Source organism: Phasianus colchicus, chromosome 12 (assembly GCF_987193195.1).
Source record: "Phasianus colchicus chromosome 12, bPhaCol1.hap1.1, whole genome shotgun sequence".
In the NCBI taxonomy this organism is placed as follows: domain Eukaryota; kingdom Metazoa; phylum Chordata; class Aves; order Galliformes; family Phasianidae; genus Phasianus; species Phasianus colchicus.
In genome coordinates, this window is record NC_143447.1 from 13,060,344 (window position 1) to 13,083,084 (window position 22,741).

At 44.2% G+C, this 22,741-nt stretch overlaps 1 long non-coding RNA gene across 4 annotated transcripts; it reads right to left on the bottom strand.

The window, feature by feature from the left end:
* Window positions 1-7,770: 7,770 nt before the first annotated feature.
* On the bottom strand, window positions 7,771-22,290 carry LOC116225379 (uncharacterized). 4 transcript variants are annotated; one of them, XR_016470417.1, is made up of 5 exons: window positions 21,869-22,290; window positions 21,148-21,220; window positions 20,463-21,058; window positions 9,575-9,686; window positions 7,771-7,905 (listed from the first exon to the last, which is right to left on the bottom strand). It is a non-coding gene; the product is annotated as an uncharacterized LOC116225379 (long non-coding RNA). The 4 variants fall into 4 exon arrangements; XR_016470418.1 differs by lacking the exons at window positions 7,771-7,905; window positions 9,575-9,686 and adding an exon at window positions 19,080-19,967 and having other exon boundaries at window positions 21,869-22,289; XR_016470419.1 differs by lacking the exons at window positions 7,771-7,905; window positions 9,575-9,686 and adding an exon at window positions 20,282-20,348 and having other exon boundaries at window positions 21,869-22,289.
* Between the last annotated feature and the right edge of the window lie 451 nt (window positions 22,291-22,741).

Below are 22,741 nucleotides of genomic sequence, written 5' to 3' on the forward strand. Positions count from 1 at the left end.
TGAGTGCAAAAAGCTTAAATGTGGTAGAGGACTGCATCCATCTGGGCATCAAGGATGGGAAACAAGGGGCTGCAAAGTGCAATGCCAGCTGAGCAGGAAAAGGGCCAAGCCCTGCAGCTGGGCCTAACACCAGTCATCCCCTGTGAGCTGTGAGGAGGGAAACCTATAGGCAGAGCCCTGGAGAACATAAGCATTTGTGGGTTCCTTGGGGGGAAACCAAATGCAAATTGCATTTTAAAGAAAGCATTTAGCTAAAATTAGCATCCATAGCACCATTAGTGTGGGCTCTGACAGGAGGCACAGCTAATTGCAAGTGAGTTTCCACCCCTCTTGATTATTGTGGCGACACACAGATCATTAACATGATGTGGTCTAAACATGAAACAAATTGTTTAAATATTAAATTGTCAACTCCTTTCTCTGATCTCTAGATCACTGCCTAAAATAGGGGGGAATGCATGTGTAAAAGATGAATTTGGGGCTCTGCTGCTGGCTGACACCAGCCTGGTCCCTGTCAGTGCGGTGACTGCTGCCAGAAAGCTGTAAAAAGGCATTTTCTGAGATCTGCTTTGATTGCAGATGTATTTAATACTGGTCACTGCTCTCATGCAGGCCTCCAAAGCAACTAGGCCACTCACAGACTTCAGACATCCAAAGCAAGAAAACTAGATGACTTTTCAGATCCCCTTCCAACTCTAACAACTCTACAACAAATAGGAAAGCAGAGAGATCACTTGCCAAGACCTGCCCTCATCTGCTGCGGATCTGAGTGGAAACCCGTGGGGCAAGCAAAGACAATAACAGAGCCTTTAACTGGGATGCAAGCACTATAGAGCAGAACAACAAAATAAGAACTGACTCACCCCTTCCAGTGACCAGCAACAGCTCAGAAGGAGTACAGCCTCAAAGAGATGCTGCTCCCTCAGCTCCTAGTCCTTAAATGAGTGAGAGGAGAGGTGGATCTAAGCTCCAGGCATATCAATCACTCAGGTGCATTGCTTGCACCTGAGCTCCCTGGGTTAGCTGTAGTTGGTGCTCAGCCATTGATTTTGGGCCCTGACCTGGTAATTCCACTGCAGAGCCATGCAGCTGCTACATACAGCCCTCCTGGCACAAAAGGGTTGTTGGACCAATGTGCAAACTGTACGCTGTTTTCCTATTAGTCCTTACGCCACAAAACAACACAAATATCCCCTGGATGCTCAAAATGTGGTAACGGTTGGATATTAGGAAGAATTTCTTCTCAGAAAGAGCAGTGATGCATTAGCACAGGCTGCCCAGGGAGGTGGTGGGATGTGTTAAAGGAGAGTAGACGTGGCACTGAGGGTTTTGGCCTAGTGTGCAGTATTGGTGGGAGGTGGGCGGTTGAATGTTAGAGGTCTTTTCCAACCTTAATGATTCTATGATTCTGAGATTATGGAAATTATTTTGCAAGAGAGCAATGCTGTTGGGAGAAAAATACAGACGCATTAATGACATTCAGCCAAAGGATTATCAAAGGCAATGAACCCAGGGCATTTGTTTAGGAAACTGTTCAAGGAGGAGACTCTAACATTTGAATTCGTGGTTTCCTTCCTGCGTAATACATGAGAGCACAGGAAAGCAGCCCTTGAATTCACGGGTCATAACCCTATCTACTGAACAGCTTGAGTAGGATCAATTTAAAATGAGTCTCAGTGCTCTTCTGCTTTTCCCAAGAGCACAGAAAATTAATCCACCACTGAAGTTTCTCCCTGTCTCAAACTGGAAAATACAAGTTTGTGCCAATAATTATTTTGACAGCCATCATATGTGCCTGTTGTGAAGGATTGGCACAGACAGTTTCCAATATGATGTGAATGGCTAATTAGAACGCATTACACAGCCAGTCTCTACAGTTCTCTGTTCCGTAAGAAAAATCTGCATTTCTGAAGAGAGCCTTATATTTGATATACAGGGACAATGTTGCCTACAGATTTTCATTGTGCTACACCATACCCATTTGTACCAAAGCATTTTCTTCCATAGTTCACCAAATATAGCAGCTTTCTTCAGCACGGGAACAAGACTCAGAAGAGGCTTTGTCCTAGTTCTCCTTAGAGACAAGCAGGTACAAAAATACCAAGCAATACGTAGCAGGAGTGTTAGAGGTTACCTAAGGAATTTCGTATGACACTACTTTGACAGAGTTGTCTCAAATATTACTTACTATCAGGGTAATATCTAGAGGGTAAGTAAATCTGTTTCTCACACAGACTTCCCAAAACTGGACTCAGAATGAGTCAGAAGCTTTTGAATAGTACTCTGATTTCTAAGTCACGTAAGCATTTGCAGTTTTACCCAGAATCAGGTTGCACATGCAGACTAGTTTCAAGCAGCACGAACATATTCAAATTCTTCTGTGCTGGAGGTATTAATCCACATATGGATATTCAATTACTATCAGAGCAAACTGTTCAACTGCACCAGAATCAGATAAAAATATGCAAAGCAGGTGGCTCGAGGCTCATTTATACTGAAATTCCTTCGGCTGTTTGAAGAGACTTTGTAATGTCAGCATACTCCCACCTGAGTACATTCTTTATTGTGAGCAGAGTAAAGTGGCCTTCTTGTACATGAATGCTGGATCTGAGTATGTTCACTTCAAGGATACAGGGTTCTTGTTTCAAGATAAAAATGACCGAATAGGTAAAATAACCTAATTATTTCCTTTCTTTCAAGGACTCATGGAACTTATACAGTGAGAATCTGTGAAAAATAAATAGAAACCTGGATTCTACTTCTCTAATTTTCTCCTGCTTTTATCTTTTATGCTTTCTTTCTTGTTCTTCCTCAACTCCATATTATCATTCCTGCTGTCTTTATCAGCATTATTGCTTTTGTTGGCCTCCAGTTCAGAGGTCTCCACCCCAGCACCATTTTATTTTTCTAAATGCAGAGTGGGGTTTTAGTACAGAATCCCATCCTTTGGGAGTCCATGGAGATGCATGGGAAAAAAAAAGAAAAAAAAAAAAGAAAAAAAAAGCAGATAAGAACAGTAAGTCTATAAATCTCCATGTCTATAAATCTTAAAATGGATTACTGATTACAGTGACTCTTTAATGGAAAGAGTGACAGCTCATGTAGACAAAAGGCAGTGTAATTCATGGAGGCTATTAAATTTGAGAGGCCTTTTCATTCTCATTTGTCTTTTGATGTTATGTGTCGATTTCTGGGAGATTATTCTCTGGGGAGGATGAGCCCTACTCATCAGAGCCTGAAAAGTGCCTGTGTTTATTTGTCTGCTATTTGCCATGGTAGGCAATATGTTTGCCCCTCCTGCACCAGGGTGGACTACCCACAGTGCTAGTGGAGGCTATGAAAAGGCACCCATCTGTCCTGTCCTGCTTGTTATTTGTGAGATCGTGCTGGCTGCACCCACTGGCTTTGGGGTTAAAAGGGGCCAAAACCCCATCACAGGGCAGCAGGACAGATGCAGCCAATTTCTCCATGTCTATGATCATCTGGAGTGTGCTGTGCCCTGACTCTTCTCATAGCATGGCACAAATATCAGAGGAAAGGAATCACCCTTATGACATGGAATATGTTGTGGTGCTTTGTTCTAGGCGATCCTCTGCTAGTGGGTTTGCAATGGAACCAAGGTCTTGGATAATGGTCATGGATGGACCGTTCTATGGTCAAGGAACTGGTGGCGAGATAGTACCCAGAGAGTAGAGGTCAATGGCTCAATGTTCAGGTGAAGATCAGCGATGAGTGGAGTCCTTTGGGAGTCGTTACTGGGACCAATACTCTTTAATATCTTCATCAGTGACATCAACAATGGGATTGAGCACACTCACAGGAAGTTTGTGGATGACACCAAGCTGTGTGTTGTGGCCAAGGGACAGAATGTCACCCAGAAAGACCTAGACAGGCCTCTGAGAGTGGCCTTTCAGTACCTAATGGGGCTGTAAAAAACAGAAGGCCAGACTCTTTAGCAGGGTCTGTTGTGATAGGACAAGGGAAATGGTTTCAAACTAAAAGAGGGGAGATTTAGATTGGGTGTAAGGAAAAGTTTTTGGCAATAAAGGTGAAGCACTGGAAAAAGCTGCCCAGGGAAGTTGTGGATGCCCACCTCTGGATGGAGCCCCGGGCAGCCTGATCTACTGGTTGGCAACTCTGTCCATGACAGGGGTGTTAGAACTAGGTGATCTTTAAGATCCCTTCCAATCTAAGTCATTCTATGATCCTGTGATTCTATGAGACTTTGAGCTGCTACTGACCAGCAAAAAGAGTCTGTTTTTTAAATGCTCATACATCAGAGAAAGAGTGCAGAACAGCAAGTGGGCACTGGGGAAGTTTACATCCCAAAGCCCTCCCTTTGACAAGGTTGCATTCCTTCATTTTGATCACAGATTATGGAGATACAGTGCAATGGTTTCCCATGGGAAACCAGAGGCTAGTGGAGTTTCACAAAGAAACAAGTTACTGCTGGGGCTGGGAGCAGGATGGTCTCACTCCACAGCGCAGGAGGATTTACTGTAACACAAACCCTTCATGCGGGTGATTGACTGCTACTGCTACCTGCAACAGCCCCAAATCTGCTGCCTTTGTGTCCTTACTGTTAGTCCAATTGTTCATTCACGCACCAAGACACTCCCAGCACATCCAATTCCAGCCAGGGTAAGTGGCTGCGATCCTCATCAAAAATCAATTGACTGAAGTCAGACTCCACATCTCCAGTTGCTGAGGACAGGCAAATCCACATTGCTCATGAGAAGACCAGTGGTGCAGAACACCACTTAGTGCTTGCAGCTGCTTTATGGCAACAGAAGTGGAAGAGAAGATGCAGAGACATGAGGAGCAGGATCCTGTGGTACTCGGGAATCCTGAACATGTGGATGGGAAGTAATCTTGAGAGGGGGTCTGTTCCTTGACCATGTGTTGAAAATGCCAATTCAGTTTTGGAGGAAAGCATTGGCTGCTTACTTATTTATGCAGCTAAAAAGATTGAGGACATTGCTGTCAACCACCAGGGCTCTGAATCCATACTCTGCCACTGTAATCAGATGTTCTAGTGCTCTAAATTACTAGCTAGCTGCACTTAGCCCAGGTTGACCATTGCAGCAACCCCACAGAAACAAAGACACACACTTTTACAGGTGCGTGTGCAGTCCACGTTAGTTTTGGAGACCTAAAATTGCTGCCTTTCCCACTAAAGAGAGGAGGATTGGTCTCAGACTCCTCACTGCTGCCTACAACATTTGTCGCAATGCCCCATTGCATCTGGCAGCCTCACTGTTGTTTTGGGGATGAGTCACAGGAGACTGAGCTATCTGGTCCGAAAGGCTCAGTTTCGGTGCTGAGTCACTGCAAAGACATTCTGGGCAGCTCGGGGCTATGTTTGTGTTATGCCTCCTGTTTCACAAAGGACTTTTGCTTATTTTTGCTCATCTAAAAGGTCATGCATCCACATGTATTTCTTTACTGGTGTTCCTCTAGTAGCACATACAATGGTGTGGCTGCTTTGTGGAACTCACTATGTAACACGAGGGCTTCGTTGTGGTGCATCACCCTCATCCTCATCATGGTTGCCTCCAGCCTGGCTCAGTCTCCAAGGCAGATTCCATTCCTTTTTTTTTTTTTTTCTTCAAATAAAACTAATATTGCTATTGCTATGTATTATTTATGCTATGGAAAACACTGAGAAGAAGAAGTGGGAAAAATTAGCTCATTCTTTCTAGAATCTGCAAGCAGCTGAAAGACAAAGAATGTAGGATTAACAACAACAACAAAAAAAACTCAGCTAATTTTGGAAAGTTTCATCTTCACAAGATCCACTCATTCTTTGTAAACCATTATTCCTTTTGTTCCAAGTTTCGTATAGTTTTACGTCAAGCCAAGTTCAATGAAAGAAAAAAAGGGAGAGATGGTTTGAATTATTCCCCATCCCCTCATCCCACAAGAAAACCTTGGGTTTGAAGATCGCATTTTAATATGCAAGAATCCAGCCAAGGACGCCCTTGCTAATCTTTCAAAATGCAGCATTGTGCTCCTTCAAAGTACTGCAAGCTGCTTGGATTGTGATAGAATGCGTAACCCTGTATTAAACTTCTAATGGCTAACAAGACAGAATTTGGTTATGAAGGCTGAAATATAGAAAATATAAATCAGTAGCGTGCAACGAACACTCATCCTCTTTTACTTTCATTAAATCAGTTTTAAACTAACTTTACCATTTGTCTTTCATGATATTTTCATTACTTTCCATCCACTGAGGACAAGCTGGAACAGTTTTATCGTTCATTTCTCTAATCTTCACTGTGGGTTATTCAAGCAATAGAGTGTGATGTTTTACCTCCAGTCCAAGCCAGAGTGTTGGGCTGAGTACCCTGTACTGTGCCTTACTGGTAGGTAGGTGAAAGGACAGAATATGCACCTTGAAAACCAGATAACTCCCTTTTCAGCATCATTCTAAACTGGAGCAAATTGTGAGAATGATAGAAGTGGCTTTTGTTGTTCCTATTTCCCACTAGACAGTTACACAGACACTCCATCTAGCCTGATGTGGTCTCTGTTCTCCTGTATGAGAGCTCTGGATGTCCCTCAGGATCCCTGCCCCACTCTGCCCATGAGAAGGCTGAAGCCCTGTGCATCCCCTGGAATTTCACTGGCTAAAGGCTTCTTACCCATGTGTGCTTTCACTTAAATGGAGCCTGTCTTGTGTGAATAAACCAGCAAGGGTTGAATCAGTGGTATCAGTGGGATTTCTGACTTTGGCTAAACAATAAAGCTTTAATTTTGTTAACGCACACCTACAGAACTCCTCACAACCACAGCCAGAAAACATCTGAAGGACAATAACAGGGTTTATGTGAATCAGCTGTATAGTTATTTGTGGGGATTACACTGTAGCTGTGCCGGAAATAATGGTAATTCTCCAGTAATTCACATCAACAGTGATGCTGTTCCCCAGTCACTCTGCTCGTGCACTGCCACAGCCCAGGGATGGAGCAGGCAGGACGCAGTGCTGAAGCAATCAGTGTTGCTCCTGAGGGCTTCACGCTGCAGCAATGGGAACATCACCAAGGTAGACAGGGCCTGTGCTGCTCTGCAATCTGTTTGACCAGGAATAAATCATTGGTTTTTCAATCTTGACAGCTTGTTTCTCATAATTCCTTGAGAGATAATAATTAAATATCACTGCATTAGAAGCAATATGTCCCAAGTAGGGAACAAACTCATAATCATGTAGCCATCGCATTAAACAAACGAGCTGCTCATTAAAAATAGATGCAAAAGATTCAATTAGATCTGATGCTGCATTAAGAGTCTGAGGACACGCTGGCTTTATTTCCATTGGTTTTAGGCAATAATGAAACAGCTTTTAGTAGTGACCCAAGAGGAATACGTTTCTTTTTTAAATACTTATTTCCTTCCTAATCTTGAAACTACTGTTAAGCACCTTTTCCATTAAGCAAAGAAGAGGGAAAAAAAAACCCATTTCAGCTGGGTTTGGAGGCATAGAAGAGTGAGGGAACCCAATCTTTCTTCTGTGCATCACATAACTCAGAGCAATGTAATAGAGAATCAGATCTCTTTAAAGATTATTGAAGACACAGACCTTCTTTCAGCCATTATCGCCCTTCTCTGTGTGCACAGAGCACTGGAGGAGGCCCAGTGCTGTGATGGGAGCACTGCCTTTGCTGTGTCCCATAAGCTGGGCACCATCTGAACTCAGATGGCTGTGGCTTTGCCTTAAGCTTTGCAACTGATCCTCCTCTCACAGCTGGTTCCACTGAGAACCCCCTCTGTAGCTCTGCCTCTTGTGTTTTGGAAGCAAGTAATGTTTTGCCATGAGCCCAGGCTTGATGCTTGCTCTCCTTCCTCCTCAAGTGCTGCCCAGGAGACAGGGCTGTAAATTACAGCTCCCTCTGAATACATCACCTGCAAATACAGGAGAGTCCTCGCAAACACTGAGACAAAACCAGCTTTGCTTTTCCCCTGAATCTCACCTAGTCGCAATACAGACACCATCTGCATTTCGTTGTGTGGGCAGACTATCCAGATGCAAATGAACTGTGCTACACCATAAATAAAATGTTTTCATTCCTGTCTTTGACCTTTTTCTACATCGTAGCTCCAGTTTTTACTAAGACTAATGCAGAAAAATATTTATTTTAACTATCTGATTTAACAGCGGCTTTGTTCAGCTGTGCTCCACTTCATTTGGGATTGTTCTGCTCCCTCCCCATGGTCTGGATAACCACAAGTTGACTGAGCATAGTGAGGAAAGACGAATTAAAACCGATAAAACAGCCTGATGTAGCGTCTGCTGTAGATGGCAAAATAGATCGGATTGATTGGGCATTTGTCTCTGAAACAGAGGGTGGTTTTGATGTATGTGCATAATTTGTAAGTGAATTTGTTTCTCCTTAGAACTGCTGCATTTGACGCTGCATAATTAAGAATTTCATCACCAGTCTGAAAAGTGCCCTTCTGTTTACACTGGGGCTCAGCTACATGGAGAAATCACGCTCTGGACACAATGTGTTTTGGAACCTTAAGAATCACTGCTGCCCTGGGGCTGGGAGCTCACAAGCAATATCATTACAGTGGCCAATTTCTTGATAGCACCTTGCAGACCAGTGTATTCTAGCAAAAGGCGTGAAAAGTTGTCCAACTAATATCCAACTAAAAGAAATACAAAAAAAAAGGGAATATTTGAGGTATCTTTCCCACCAAATTTCAGCTCTTGCTGCTGTGTCCAGCTGATAGCTGTCTCTTTCTTGCAAGGTGTAGCACAGTGTGGGGATTAGCTTTGCAATGCTGCTCTGACAGATCAGGAGATGGCAGTGGGAACAGGGGCTCATCTGTCCAGTTGGTTGCTCCCTGGGTTTTTACATTCTCATGGAGACAGCAAATTCTTCAGGATAGGAAAAGATGTCAGTTTGCCTGTAGCCACATACAAACCTGTCTTCGGGAAGAGAACTGCAGGCTGGGAAGCAGAGGATCAGCAGCCACTGCTGAAACTTACAGAATATATCTTTTGCTCACATACTTTTCCTTAGCCAGTTCATTTCCCCCCTAAATGAGTTACAGTTCATAGAAAATCACAGAATGGCCTGGGTTGAAAAGACAACAGTGGTCATGTACTTTCAACCCCCCTGCTATGTGCAGGGTCACCAACCACCAGACCAGGCTGCCCAGAGTCACATCCAGCCTGGCCTTGAATGCCTCCAAGGATGGGGCATCCACAACCTCCTTGGGCAAGGACATGTGAGAGAAAGAGCTGGGACATCAATAGAAACTACTGCATTTCAATGATCTTGTATCTTGGGCCAATTTAAACAAAAATTTTAACCTGATCTCCTAAACTCCACATAAGTTCCTTATGTTTTATTTTACTGACCACTCCAGGAAGGCCTTGCCTTGGAGAGAACCTAGCTGTACATTTCTTCTGATAACAGGAAAGCTGTGACCACCATCACTGAGCCAGTTAATACCTCCCTTCCTCCCTTCACATGACTCTGTTGTGTAAGCTCTTCACTGGAGAAAATAATATGTAAAAGCATTGTTGTTGGTTTTTTTTTTTTTTTTTTTTTTTTACACTTACAGTGCCTTCCATTCCCCATTGGCTGAATTTATTTCATCCATAAAACAAGAGTCTCAAAGGATCCCAGCCGTCTGTGCATGGGGTGGGCTGATTTGTATTCTGCCGCTGTTTGCTGTAAGATAACAAATACAGGAGGAGAACATCAATCCTGATTTTTTTTTCTTCCCTTTCTTTATCTGCCCTCCCGTTCTCTGTTGTGCCACGACTGCTAATGGCATCCTGTTTTAGTGGTGGTTGTAATGAGATAAGGATGTGAATAGTCTTTTTGCACCTGTTGCACCCATATAGATGCTGTCTGCAGGCTTCGCTCCTCCCCTCCCGCTCCTGAGCTGAATTAATTTACTTCACAATTACAGACCTGCAGTCACAAATCCATTGGGTCAGGGAGGTATGTAGAGCAATGATGTAGTCCACTCACCCCTCTGTATACACTCACACTATTATTGCTCCCTTGTCTCCCTTCTTCCTGCTTTCGAAAAAGAGGGACAAATGCTCCATTCTTTGACTTCAGTTCCAGATCATTCACTACAGTCATTGTGTGTAACCAAGTTTAATTATTTATAAAGGTGAGACTTTCTGTACTTGTAATAAATTTCTCTACTCATAAAAAGCCAGGGATTCATAATACCCAATCCTAAATTATTTATCAGCCAGAAAGACTGCAGGATCCACAATGCCAGGGTGTTCCTGAGCACCTCAGCTTCGCAGAAGGGTTATCTCCATTGGGTTGAGAAGGGATCTGACCTTGCTCTTTCTTCTCCCTTGAGCTTTCTTGACAGAGGAATGCAGTGACATTATTCAAGCACAGATGAGGCTTTGAAAATTACACACTAAGAAAGTACAGAGGCACTGGAACTCAGGAGTTTGATATCTGACCCTCACCAATCAAACAGAAAGAGCAAAGGTGCCCATCAGAGGTACAACAGGGCTACAAAGGATAGTACGTTCTACAGCCACTCACATATGGCCCCAAAGCAGACTTCATTGGTGCAGAGTCACCTCAGCACATCTGTCCCCACCTCAGCTGTGGCACCAGTGACACAGAGCAGAGCCTTTGCCCATGCTAAATCTGTGCCGTTTTGTCTGGGAAATGAAAGCAAAATACAATTTTCCACCTGCACCAGAAAGGCAGAATGGGGGAAAAAAGAAAAAAAAAACAAACAGAAGAAAAAAATTCTATTTGTTAGGTGAGCCTGAAAGCACGTTCATAACTGCTGTTCACCAACAGAAGCATTCTGGGGAAAAAATGCTCCAGAGCAAAGCAGGCATCAGCACAGATGATACAGTGCAGAGAATCAAGGGCAGAAAGTTTTTCCCAGATTCGTATTTTTGTAAGGAACAGAGATTTTTTGGTTCGTTTTCAAGATGAAAGAACTGAGAAAAAGAAAAATGTGCAGCTCCTTCCATCATGGAATACATACGGTGGCAGAATGCTGCATGCCTTGTGTCAAAGGATCCATACGATTGATTTCCTGAAATGAGAAATAAGTTCAGGGTGGAGTGCTCGGGAAAAAATAAATCAATAAAATTTAAAGTGACTGAATATAACTATCAACTGTAATGGCAGCAGTCAAAAAGCCTTATCCATTTCCATAACATTTTGTTGTCTGTACCTTTATTTTCATTAGAACTATCATAGACACAACTCTGACCTTACTTCACCAATCTGCCTGAAATTAGATTAAAATTAGTGCAGCTCGAAAACACCCATTTTCATTCCTCTGGATGCTTGGAGGCAAAAAAAAAAAAAAAAAAAAAAAAAAAAAGCCCACAAAAAAAAACTCCATAAAGTATAAGTGCTTGCAATGCAGATTGGGATTCTAAAACCCAACCAATTAGGAAAAATCTTTTCATATACCTACAGAGGTTCCAGGAGCAGCCTTAGCTTCCAGAACCCAAAGCATCTCCCAGGCCACCAGCTACAAGACCAGAACATAGAAACCTAGGCCTTTCTGAAACCTTCATTTTATTGTTTTTCCCTCTTCATCCCCACATGAATTGAACTATCTGTAATCAAGAAACACTCAGCCCACGTGTGTCTGAAGGCTGCAGCTGCTTGGGGCAGATTCTCCCCATCCCTCTGACTCATGGTGTGGGACTTCCACCTCAGCCTTGCCTATCATCACCACCATCACCAGTACCACGGTGGGGCTTGCGTGCTCCTCTCTGCCTCCCAGTTAGTAAGAGCCTGTTTGGATGGTGTTTGCTACCTGGTTGGCCCCAAATACTTCCTTGCTGCTGGCAACTAAGTGTGGTTTCTGGCTGACCTTCTGGAGGCTGCAGGCTCTTTGTTTAGATACTGCCTTGCACACCTACAGCCTGCGATGGTTGGAGAGCTGGGGTGTTGATATCACTGTTTTGCACCCTTACCCAAACATTATTTCTCTCTGTTCCCCTGCCTGTCTGTCCACGCTAACCCGCTATTAGCTGTGTTATCCTGGGGGAGAGTTGTTCTCTAGCAGAACGTAGGAGAGAGGCCTCAGTCTGTTGTCTCCCAGGAGTCACTCCCAGCAGTGAGAGCCAGTGACATCTGCAAAGCTGCCATAGTCCTACTCTGTCTTTGCATTACTCACCCAAAGAGCCAGTACCTGAGGCTCCCTGAATCCCAGGCCGCGTATATTGAAACTCTTGAAGCTGTTGGCCAACAGAAGGTGGCTAAAGCCTTTTGGCCACCACAAGTCATTGTGTTCAGCATCAGGGCCATACCCATGGCCAAGACCCATATGCATAGACAGCAGTCTCAAAGTCTGAGGTGTCCTTGTCTGCGCTGTCCTCAGAGGCCTCGTGTCAGTATCTAGAGGATACTGAGCTCCTCTCACATTAAGCATTTTGGTCTCTGTTATTCCAAACAACACTGAATTTGCAGCACACTCAACTGAGGGCAAAAGCTCCCAGGAAATACTGACTTGCATCAAAATAAAATAAAAAAAAAAAATCAAGACTCGGAAGAAGCAGCTCAATGGCAAGTGGCTTGATCTTTCCTAAAGTCTTTTGAACTTCTGAGGTCTCCAAGTGCTTGATTTACTTTGTGGTTCAGATGCCAGCTCAGGCAGATTATTTTTGAGACTCGTTCTCTTGTCCGAGGTCATTGAGTTTTGCCCTTGATCTTCAAGAGCACCTTGGCTTCCACTGCTAAGCTCCTTTGGGAATGTGCAGGCTCACGCTCAGCTGCAAAGAAAGCAAGAGCAGCCTCCCCCAAAGCACTGGAGTTGATTTACAGGAGAAGGACCAATTTTTCCTTTATCGCTTCTACTGTTGCAGAGAGATGAATTCTCCATGGCATAATAGCAGAACAAAAATAGATTGCTTCTGTAATACACTATACAACAGCCTGGAATGCATCAGCCGTTTTCCTCAACAGTTCTTTGACAAATGAAACTTTATCTAGCTGAGTTTACCATATGATTACCCTTTTCCCTTTTCCTCCATTTCCCCAAAGTTCTACAAGTGCCCAAAGGCTGCTTCGCAGTAGCATGATTGTTAAGGTCATGCATATCTTTTTAACTTGAACATGATTCCAATTTACCAAACCTGCATTGCCAATGCTGTTGCGATGCTATGACTGGAGATATACAGAGTGATTTGGTGAGGTGGATGTATAGGTTTCCATTTACAACTCTGTTGATCAGCAACAGCGATAGGGTACTTGTGATCTGGGTCGGGTATCAGCCACATTTCTATTTATTTTGGGCTGGTTTTGTTTTCACTGATGACTCACAGTCATTTCTGCACTAAAGTTCCCAATCTGGTCTTGAAGCAAGAACAGTATTAGGGAAATGCCCTTTTCTACAGAAAACCTTGTAATTAAAACAACTGCTTGGCTCTGCACTATTGAGGATAAACAACTCTGAAGGGAGCATTTGCTTTATCAACGTGTGGAGGAAAAGCAATAAAAGATCACAGTCTGGCTATAAATGGATGTAGAAGTGAAATTCCTATTTTGCATCATCTTCAAAAAGCGAAATCTTTTTCAAAAACAGAATACTTTTTGTCAAACACGTTTCAGCCTCTGTGGAGAAGCCATTCCCTTCACTCAGGGTGAAATATCTTCTTCCACATGAGTGCTTGGTGGTTTTGCCCTAGCACCTCAGCATGGTGGTTCTGTAGAAAAGGACGCTGAATAAGACTAGCAGGGAAGGCAGTTCCTCTGTATATTGTGATTCTGTGTCAAATGTATGCTTTCACCTTTTTTTGGGTTTGTTTTTGAGCTCATGGATGTTCTCAGTGATTTGTGCTGCTGGCTGCAGGACTGCTAATTCCAAGACCAACATGCCAACGTTCAGACTGGATATTAGGAAACATTTATTTTCTGAAAGAGAGGTGATGCAGTGGCACAGGTTGCGCAGGGAGGTGGTAGAGTCACCATTCCTGTTCAAAAACTTTTGGGATATGGCACTGAGGGATGTGGTGAGTGGGCGTGGGGGGGGGGGGGTCAATGTTTGGATTTGGTGATCTTAGAGGTCTTTTCCAACATTAATGATTCCATGATTCTATCTCAACCCTTCACCCAGGACTTGACAGAATCCAGGGGACAGTCCCCATGGGGGCACACGGGGCATGCAACCATGTAACGACATTATCCCAACTGGGCACAGCCATGCAGAGCTGCTCATGGTGAGCTGGTGGCTTTCTTCAAGACCAAGAAGCTGCAAAACAAAGCAACCAATGGATTTAGGCATCACTGCAGGAAATTCTTTGACTCGGTCTGTCAAGTACCTCGTGCTGTGAGCTATGGCCTCATCAGCACTTTGGGTGAGGATGCCAGGCTTCAGATGCGGGGGGTCAACTGCAGATGGCAGGCATAGTTCGTGAGCTCACTTTTGTACCTTGGGGCCCACTGGGCAGGATTGATTGTACCTCTCAGAAAGCGGCATTTGCAGATGTTATTGATGTGGGATTGGTGTTATCCACAGCCCGTGCTGTTGATGTAGAGAAATGCCCCAGATGACATCATTTTTTTAAAAACCCCTCTGCCAAAATCTTTTAAAACAAAACTTGCCATTTCTTTTCACATTGATCCTCCTTCCCTGCTATCGATTTTCACTTTCCCATTACTGATGCGACGCGCCATGCCAGCGTATTGCAAGCCAACTTGATGGAAGGAAATAGCTTCCAGAAATCCTGTTAGCAAGTGGTGGGGGGAACCTTGCTTTGCTCAAGTTTTGATGTTGTTTTTGCTCTACTCTTGCTGCTCTACTCTTGCTGCTCTATTTAACGTCAAAATAAGAGGGCTGTTAGACTGGCTACCAAGTCCCCACGTGGCCATAAGGAGAAGTTGGTGCTGTATTTAAGTGATGGCTGCACCATAAAAATGGATCAATAAATGCTTTGAACAGAAAGCTCGGTTTGAGTTCAGCCCCACAGCCTGACCTGAACTGGAGCTGAGGAGGTATTTCAGAACCTGAGAGATGGATTTCTAGGAGGGCAAGGAGGAAGAGAACTGCTGGATAATGCAGAAAAAAACCTGAGACCTGCAAGGGGTCAGGAACAGGACTCAGTTCTGCCTTTCAGGCTGCCTAGAGAAGTGTGTGCCCCATCCCTGGAGGTGTTCAAGGCCAGGTTGGATGGGGCCCTGGGCAGCCTGAGCTGGTGGGGGCAACCAGCCTGTGGCAGGGGGCTGGAGCTGGGTGATCTCTGAGGTCCCTTCCAACCCAAGCCCTTCTATGATTCTATGATTCTTTATTCTGCAAAGGGTCTGAGGTGAGTTTGAAATGTCACAGTGGTTTTCATCTGCACTTTGCAACTTCTTTTCTCAGTCTTACAGATAACATGCTGCAGGAAATAAGTCATGGCTTCATCCTACATATTCTAGGATGCGTTAGTCCAAAAAGATCATCCTTAAAGTGTGGCTTTACACATAGAGCTTTTCAGCAGCAAAGCTGCTCTGAGCCTGGCTGCTGAGCTGGAGCAGTTCATTCCTGGATGTCCCAGTGCAGCCAAGCAGCTGGATATGGGAGTACAGAGGGCACAAATCATTGTATCCTGGCACAGAGTTGCTGTTGCAGAAGCTGGGATTGCAGCCTCCAGAGTGGCAGTGCTAGGAGGAGGACAATGCACCCTGCACCCCAGTACATGTCACCAGGAAAAAGCCAGGCAAGGAATGCAAAACCAGACTTCCAGGAAAGCGTTGCAATCCTGAGTCCAGGCCCTTCACTGGTAACAAACACTCGTGCCCTGCAAACAGTGACATAACACCCTCTTAATGCAGACAGCAAAACAGGGATAGGTGACTCTGATGAAAAATTGTGGGTTTTTTTTTTTTGAAGCTGAGAATTTGCTCTATCAAATAGCGTTATTGTGCTCTTTGTAACTGCTGTAGTTTCCATGGAAATAATTAGGAAGCATTACTTTTGGAGCAACCAACATATTTGCACATGCACTGTCCTGGTGCAAGTGGAGTCTGCAGCAGGCAGGGACCCTCTGGCCTCCCTATTCCTGCAGAAAATATGTGCACTGCTGTAGGGAGATGCCCCATCCATCTGCCCTGCTGGGATCAGCACAGCTCAGGACAGCTGGAGGGAACTGAGGTGAATCAGCCTCTGATTTGTTTCCAGCTCTGCTGCATTTGTAAGAACAGACTTTTTCTTGCAATATATTCGCAGTAAGTTTTGTGTCAAACGGCAGATAGTGGAAATCATCCTGGTTCCCATTACTTTGGTGGCAGCCTACCCTGAATGCAGCATTCAGTTCTGGGCCACATCATTACCAGGCAAAAACAGACAAGCTGGAGACAATTCAAAGAGCAGCTAAAATGATTTCGGGGTTGAAAAGATTGATTTATGAGGAAAGATGATGAACTAAGTATATATAGCTTCACTGAGTAATGACTAGAGCTACGGTTACTGTGTTCAGGCAGTGAGAAAAGAATTATTTTGTGTGTAACAAAATGTGATGCTAAGGAAAGCACGATAGAAATGACAGAAGCAAAAGTCTGAGATCATAAACAGGACAAAATCTCTGTGAAATAGTCTCCTAAAAGGCATGGAAAAAAAACTCCTATCTTCTAACAGTTGTTTAAGGGAAAACAGGGGAAAATACAGTTATTCATCCAATTGCTTTCTTATCAGCCTATACCCCAGGAATAAAGTAAATAAATAACAAGATTACTTTCTCCCGACTTCAATATTCCTTTAAAATTCTGGCTTTCTCTATAAAACGATGGTGGAGGAAAATATTCAGACTATGTATCTCCTTAGGAGAGATCTCGGCAGTTCTCAGAACCCACACACCGTTCCCTCACATTCCCTCACACAGGGGCATCTCTAACCCGGCGTGTCTGTGTTTTGGAGGTTTGTTTTGTTCGTTACACACCACATTAATCAGAGGATGTGGGCAGTGTGTGCCTGGACGCGGGGTTCAACCTGCTCTGGTTCTGCAATACCCACAGTGAAACCCAAGTCTCAGCCCATCTCTTTGGCTCACTGAGCCAACCTTCTCAGTAGCTTCGCAGAAATGCTTGCCCAGCTCTGGAATGAGACGATTCATCAAAAGAAAGACTGGTAATTGGAAGAAGTGGGCAAAATAGGCGAAATCATTCCATCTGCTGTCTTTAGTGTCCAAAGCCCTGGAGTAAATGGTTCGGGGATTGAAGATCCAAACATCCCCAGATGATCTACCTTGAGAAAAACTATTCTGATCTGGGTGATTTGAACATTATTTTCACTAATATTGTAGTCATGGGCCACCACGCTTTGAGCTATGCAAAAGATTTTGGTTGTGGTGTCCAGCTGAGAATTTCATCATTAAAATCTACATTCTTAAAATCAGCTAATCAGCAGAATGGTTAACAGAGTAGTTATTTAATTTAGACTACAACAATGCCAACGTTTTGCACAGCAATGCCTGTAGACGAAGTAGCATGGAACATTAAGTGATATAAGTGAATGTGTCATTAAAGAACCAAAGGGCTTTTTTTTTTTCTTGGTACGTCATATAAAAAAAACAAAAAAAAAGACACCTCATTTAAACTCATCCAAAAGTTGTTAAATCAATTTAACACGTTGCTGTTTACTTCTGAAATACATTGAGAGCTTATCTTATCTCCTCCTACCACTGTTCAAGGCTAATCAGAATATATTAGCACACTTACAGTATGAAAACATCTTTTCTATTGCCATAAACCAGCAAAATGAATGTAGAGATTTCTACACACTGGTTACCAAAAGCCTATTATTTTCATTGTCCAAAGGCTGAGAGAATGGAAGCTGTGAAGAAGTGGAGCACTGGATGACACAGGCTCCTATTCATGGAAGGAAATTACCAAAAAAAAAAACCTTAATGTGAAAACAGTGGGAGCCTAAAACAAGTTTAAAATGACTCAGAAAGGCTTTCCAAAATCTGGCCATCATCGTGCTGGGGAATTATTTCCCCTCCCTACTTCCCAAAGGAGAAAAAAATCAGCTCTGAATGAAGCAGCCCAAGGATAGAGTGTGAGCCAGGTGCACTGATGGAACATTCTGATAATTGGGATGCACAGGGACTTGGCTTTGTTTTGTTTGCTTTCCCCACTTAGGAGAGAATAAGTTAATCAGGCTCCTTCTCATCCTTATGCAAGAGACTGGGAGAAAATTTAAGAGAAGTCAGGGGAGAAATTAGAAACCTTTGAGAGATAAAACCGAACAGAAAACAGAGCCAGATGAGGGGATGGCACAGTGTAAAATGTCTGGAGATTTGCTCAATGCATATGGACAAAGGACAAACGTGTGAAAATATTTTTCTCTCTCACTGAGGAGTTTGGAAAATTGCTTTCATTTTCTCTGCACCAAATAGATTCTTGTTCCCTGCCCTTCAAAAATAGTAAAAAAGAAATGAGTGGCTCAGTAAGGGGCAACAGATTTATGGCTGGATTTAAATCAGTGCAACCTCACCTGGGAGGTTCAGTTTTGGATGTATTCAGAACAGGGAATAAGCATAAGAATTATTCTGGTATAGCGGTAGTAAATAGTCCGGCAGTCTCAGACCAATTTCTGCTGTGCCATATCTCATAAGGGCTGATAAATCCAACATGTGCTACTGCTGAGGAGTCTGGCAGTGTTAAAAACAGGCTGTGGCTATATACAGACAGCAATGGTTTGACCATGTCCCAGTCCCACACCAGCAGCCTCCTTCTGTGATGCTGAGATTTAGAGTTGGCCTCAGCCTCTTGTGTTTCATTAACTATTTCTCAACATTGGAAATATATCTTACCATGTTAGATGGTGAACTGGAATAACATCTCCTCCTCCCACTATGAGAGATTAAAAACGGAATTACAAAAATACTGTTGTGGATAATTTCAGCCCAGAAATACTGAGAAGCTCTTGTGAATGATCATGTTTTCAATAAAGCTTCCTGGTAGAGCAGCATCCTTATTCCCACTGAAATCACAAAGAGCTACTTAAAAGGGTGGTTTAATGCATTTAGGAGGTTTGGAGAGCTGTCTGAAAGCAGTCAGTCAGTCTGCACTGTGATTTTCTGGCTCTGAGAGCGCTTTGTTTAAAAAGCAGAAGTAAATGTTGCCTAAGGAAATAAAAAGATTCGAGATGGAAAATCTGGCAATGGAAAGCCAGCTGCCAATTATCCAGTATGTATTGTCCTGGCAAACAAGTCTCCAGTGTCACCTCTAACCCATTTTTTTCCTTACTTTCTTTTCTTCAGGCTACACACGATCTCTATTCCCACAGGGCACTGATAAAGAGATTTTCCCACAACCACCACCATGAGGGCCACACAATCACTGCCAAGACCAAATGGAAGCCCACCAGAGCATACCAGGCATGGGGCATAGCCGTGCTGAAACGTTGGTGTCTTGGTAGCTCTGTACATCGAGCCACACTGCAGTGGAGAGAAAACAGCATATTCAGAAACCCAGCCCTGGAGACTTCCCTCTCAGTTGTCTTGAATCCTTGACCTGAGGGAGGTGTGAGACCAGCACCAGCGTACACCCATTTTGCCTTTGAATTTACAAGTTGGAAAGCCCTGGAAAGTTGCCCTTCAAATCCAAATCTAACTTTCCTCAGATAGATAAAACAGCAGGATTATCTTGTCTGCAGTTTTTCATACAGCTGATGCTTTACGTGCTGAATGCATTCCCGACGCGCTCTCCGCTGAGGGGCTGTTCAGTGCTGTATGGATATACGTGCTGGTGGCTTCTTGCCAGAGCATTTCGGTCTCAGCAGCAGAGGTTGTCAGTTCAGCATTTGCTTGATATTGCTCTTTGCTCAGGAGAATTCCTCTCTTCTCTCATTTCCCACACAGCTATCACTGTGCCTCTCTGCAGTGCTCGTAGCACCATTTAAACCACGCCAGCATGTCCTATTTTTACATCGTTAGAAATGGCAACTCTATAATGAAACGTGGGCATACAGGAGAGCAGTGCAATAGGTGGTGCAGAACACTTGCCATGCAGGTGAGCCTATGAAACAAATACATGCAAACTCTCCCTGAGCCCTGTTGCATTTCCTTTTCCTTTGCCTATTTTCTTTTCGTTACCATTCAAGTAATAGTAGTCTTTCGAGACTTGCATAGATTTGCTTTGGAGCTTTCCTGTCTGAAATATACACCTCTTTGCCCCTATTGATTCAGAGCAGTCAAGATCAGATGGGATTTTTATGTTTCTGATATGGGAGAGAGCTGTGCTCCATATGATCTATAATCTTATTTGTGGAGCAGCTGGTCCTAACAACTGATATGGAGAAAATTCTTCTTCCAAGCTGTGGGCCTGATGAAGGCAATGGCCAGAGGGCCAGATGCTCCTGCTCATAGCCAGAGAAATGACCCTCCCACATGGAGAATTCTGTGTTAGGGAGAAACATAGGACACTTTATTGCCTGCTGATAGGCACCATGTATAGGTCTCTCTGAAATTACTAAGGTTAAGTCAGAGTGATTACCAGTGAAGTTCTGAATACCTGCATGAGATGAGTCCTTCCGGAGAGCAAGAAATGCCCATGGTCTTGTTTGGAAGCTGTGACTGCCACAATGCCACGTGAGAACCAAGAGGAAAACAGAATGTTCTGGGAGAAGGCTGGCAGTACAGCCACTGCCCATCCATCCATCCACCCATCCATGCTCTTGTAGATTATGGCACATCTGCTGTTACTCGATCAGAAGATGGTTGTACTGTGAGCAGATTTGCAATGCTTCTGCAGCCAGGAGGCAGACAGGCAGAGCTCCCCACTCCTGTATGTGGCCATGAGCTTATTCACAGGGCCAATTTTCAGTCTTTTGGTAGTCTTGCTTGTCCAAACGGGAGGCTGCCCAGCTGGAGTCAACGAGACCAACCTATGGCTGCTGTAGCCCAGTGACTGAGAGGCAGCAGTGACAGCACCAGTAGTATTTGACTTGAAATATTTGCAGAATGTTCCCCAATTTAGGCAGAATGACTGCAGCCTAAGCACAATGCACGCTCATTTTTCTGCTTTTACAGCCCTGCTCCAATGGCTGGGCCCAGCGCCGGGCAAGGGCTGGTGCAGGCCTTCACCTCTCCCCATCAATGCTCAACAGCCTGTGAAGAGAAAAGGCTTTGTTTTAGTGGGAGCAGGTGTTTGATTACCCTTCCTCTCTCTTTTTGTATTCAACATATCCCCGGCTCACCTCTCCGGCAGGGATAAAGTCGTGTTAGCGAGAGCAGCAAGGGAAATCACTTGAAAGGCGACACACAGGCAGGCTGTTGGATGAACAAAGAAGCGTACAAATTAAATGCAGCAGTTAGAGCATTCTCCCACCCTGTGGCAGCACTGCTGGAGTCGTATGAGCCTGCCCACGGCACCCAGCAAAGGGCAGAAGTTCAGCCCTCTTCCCCCATCCCTGGGGTTGTCTGTCCCCCTGCTTAGAGGCCATGTCAGAGGCATCCCCAAAGGAGAAACGGGATCCCTGTTGCATGTGCCAAGCTGCAGCCTTGCAGCAGTACCACGCTGAGAGCAGCAGCTGAGGCCCTGGCACCAGAGCAGACCTTGGCCTGAGTGCCCAGCTCAAGGTGCCAGCATGGGACGGGCCGGGAGGCTGCAGATGAGCAGGACGGAGATGGGCTGGCAGTTTGGGATGTAAAGGAAGAACCAGTGAGGCCTCTGCCTGGATTTGGTACACCACTGGTGAACATCCATCCCATCAGCTTGGTCCCGACTGAGCAGGCAAGCAGAGAACTATAATCCAGGCTGAAAACCTTTGTTTTAAATAAAGAATGAAAGTGGCCATGCCTCAGCAACTACAAGCCTATCAATCCACTATAACCATCATCCAACTTGCTACCTGTGTGTGTTTGCTCAGACACTCATAGGGAATTGCCCTCCCTATATCACAGCAGATCATCTCTCACCTTCTCACCACTCCATTCCCCTTGAGAATGTTTTGGATCTTTGCCTTCAGTGGCTCAAATGGAGGTGTTGGATGATTGCCATGGAGTGTCAGGGACAGAGAATAATGAAATCCTTGGGTATCTTTGGATGAGGTTCAGAAGGACTTGAGTCAGCTCTACCAGAGTCTGCAGATACCAGAACAACACTGGGATCAAAAGATGAACCAGAATGATTTCATTGTTCCCTTTGGCACAATGATGGAGGATGTTATCTAGAGATTGGTCCAGAGTACAGACTCAAGGCCAAACTGGAAGCTTTTGCCTATTTGAAACATCTGCTGTTCTTTTCTGTTCCCCATAGAGTTTGCCAAAATATTCTTCTTGTACATTCCCAGCTCAGCGCTGTTTGTGGTGAGGCTTGGTATTGTGATGCAGCTTAGTTTTGTGATGCGTGATCTTTTGACACATTGCTGCTTGATGATGTAGGACATGGAGATAATGAAGGAGGATAACTGGAGTGTAAATACACCAAAAAGAGTGCAGTACCCAGCTTGGAAGCTGTACAAAATACTTTCATGAGTATCAGTTAGCTTTGCTATTATTAGTTAAGAGCCGGAAAAAGTGTAAAAGTTGCTACAGCCAAAGATAAAAGACTGTGTGCCATGAACTGAATGTCCTGCTGAAATTTTAACCCTCCTTTGACCTCTTGATATGATAAAAATGAGTGTCCTATGCTGGCATCTAAGCTACTCATGCCACATGTGGGCATCTAAATACCCTCAGCCACTCTGTGAGGTCTGAAATGGATGGATTCAATTTATTTTGCTCTAATAGTGCCATGGTCTCTCCTCTAACAGGAAAGGGAAAACAGCTTCAGCAATATGTGCAGTATAT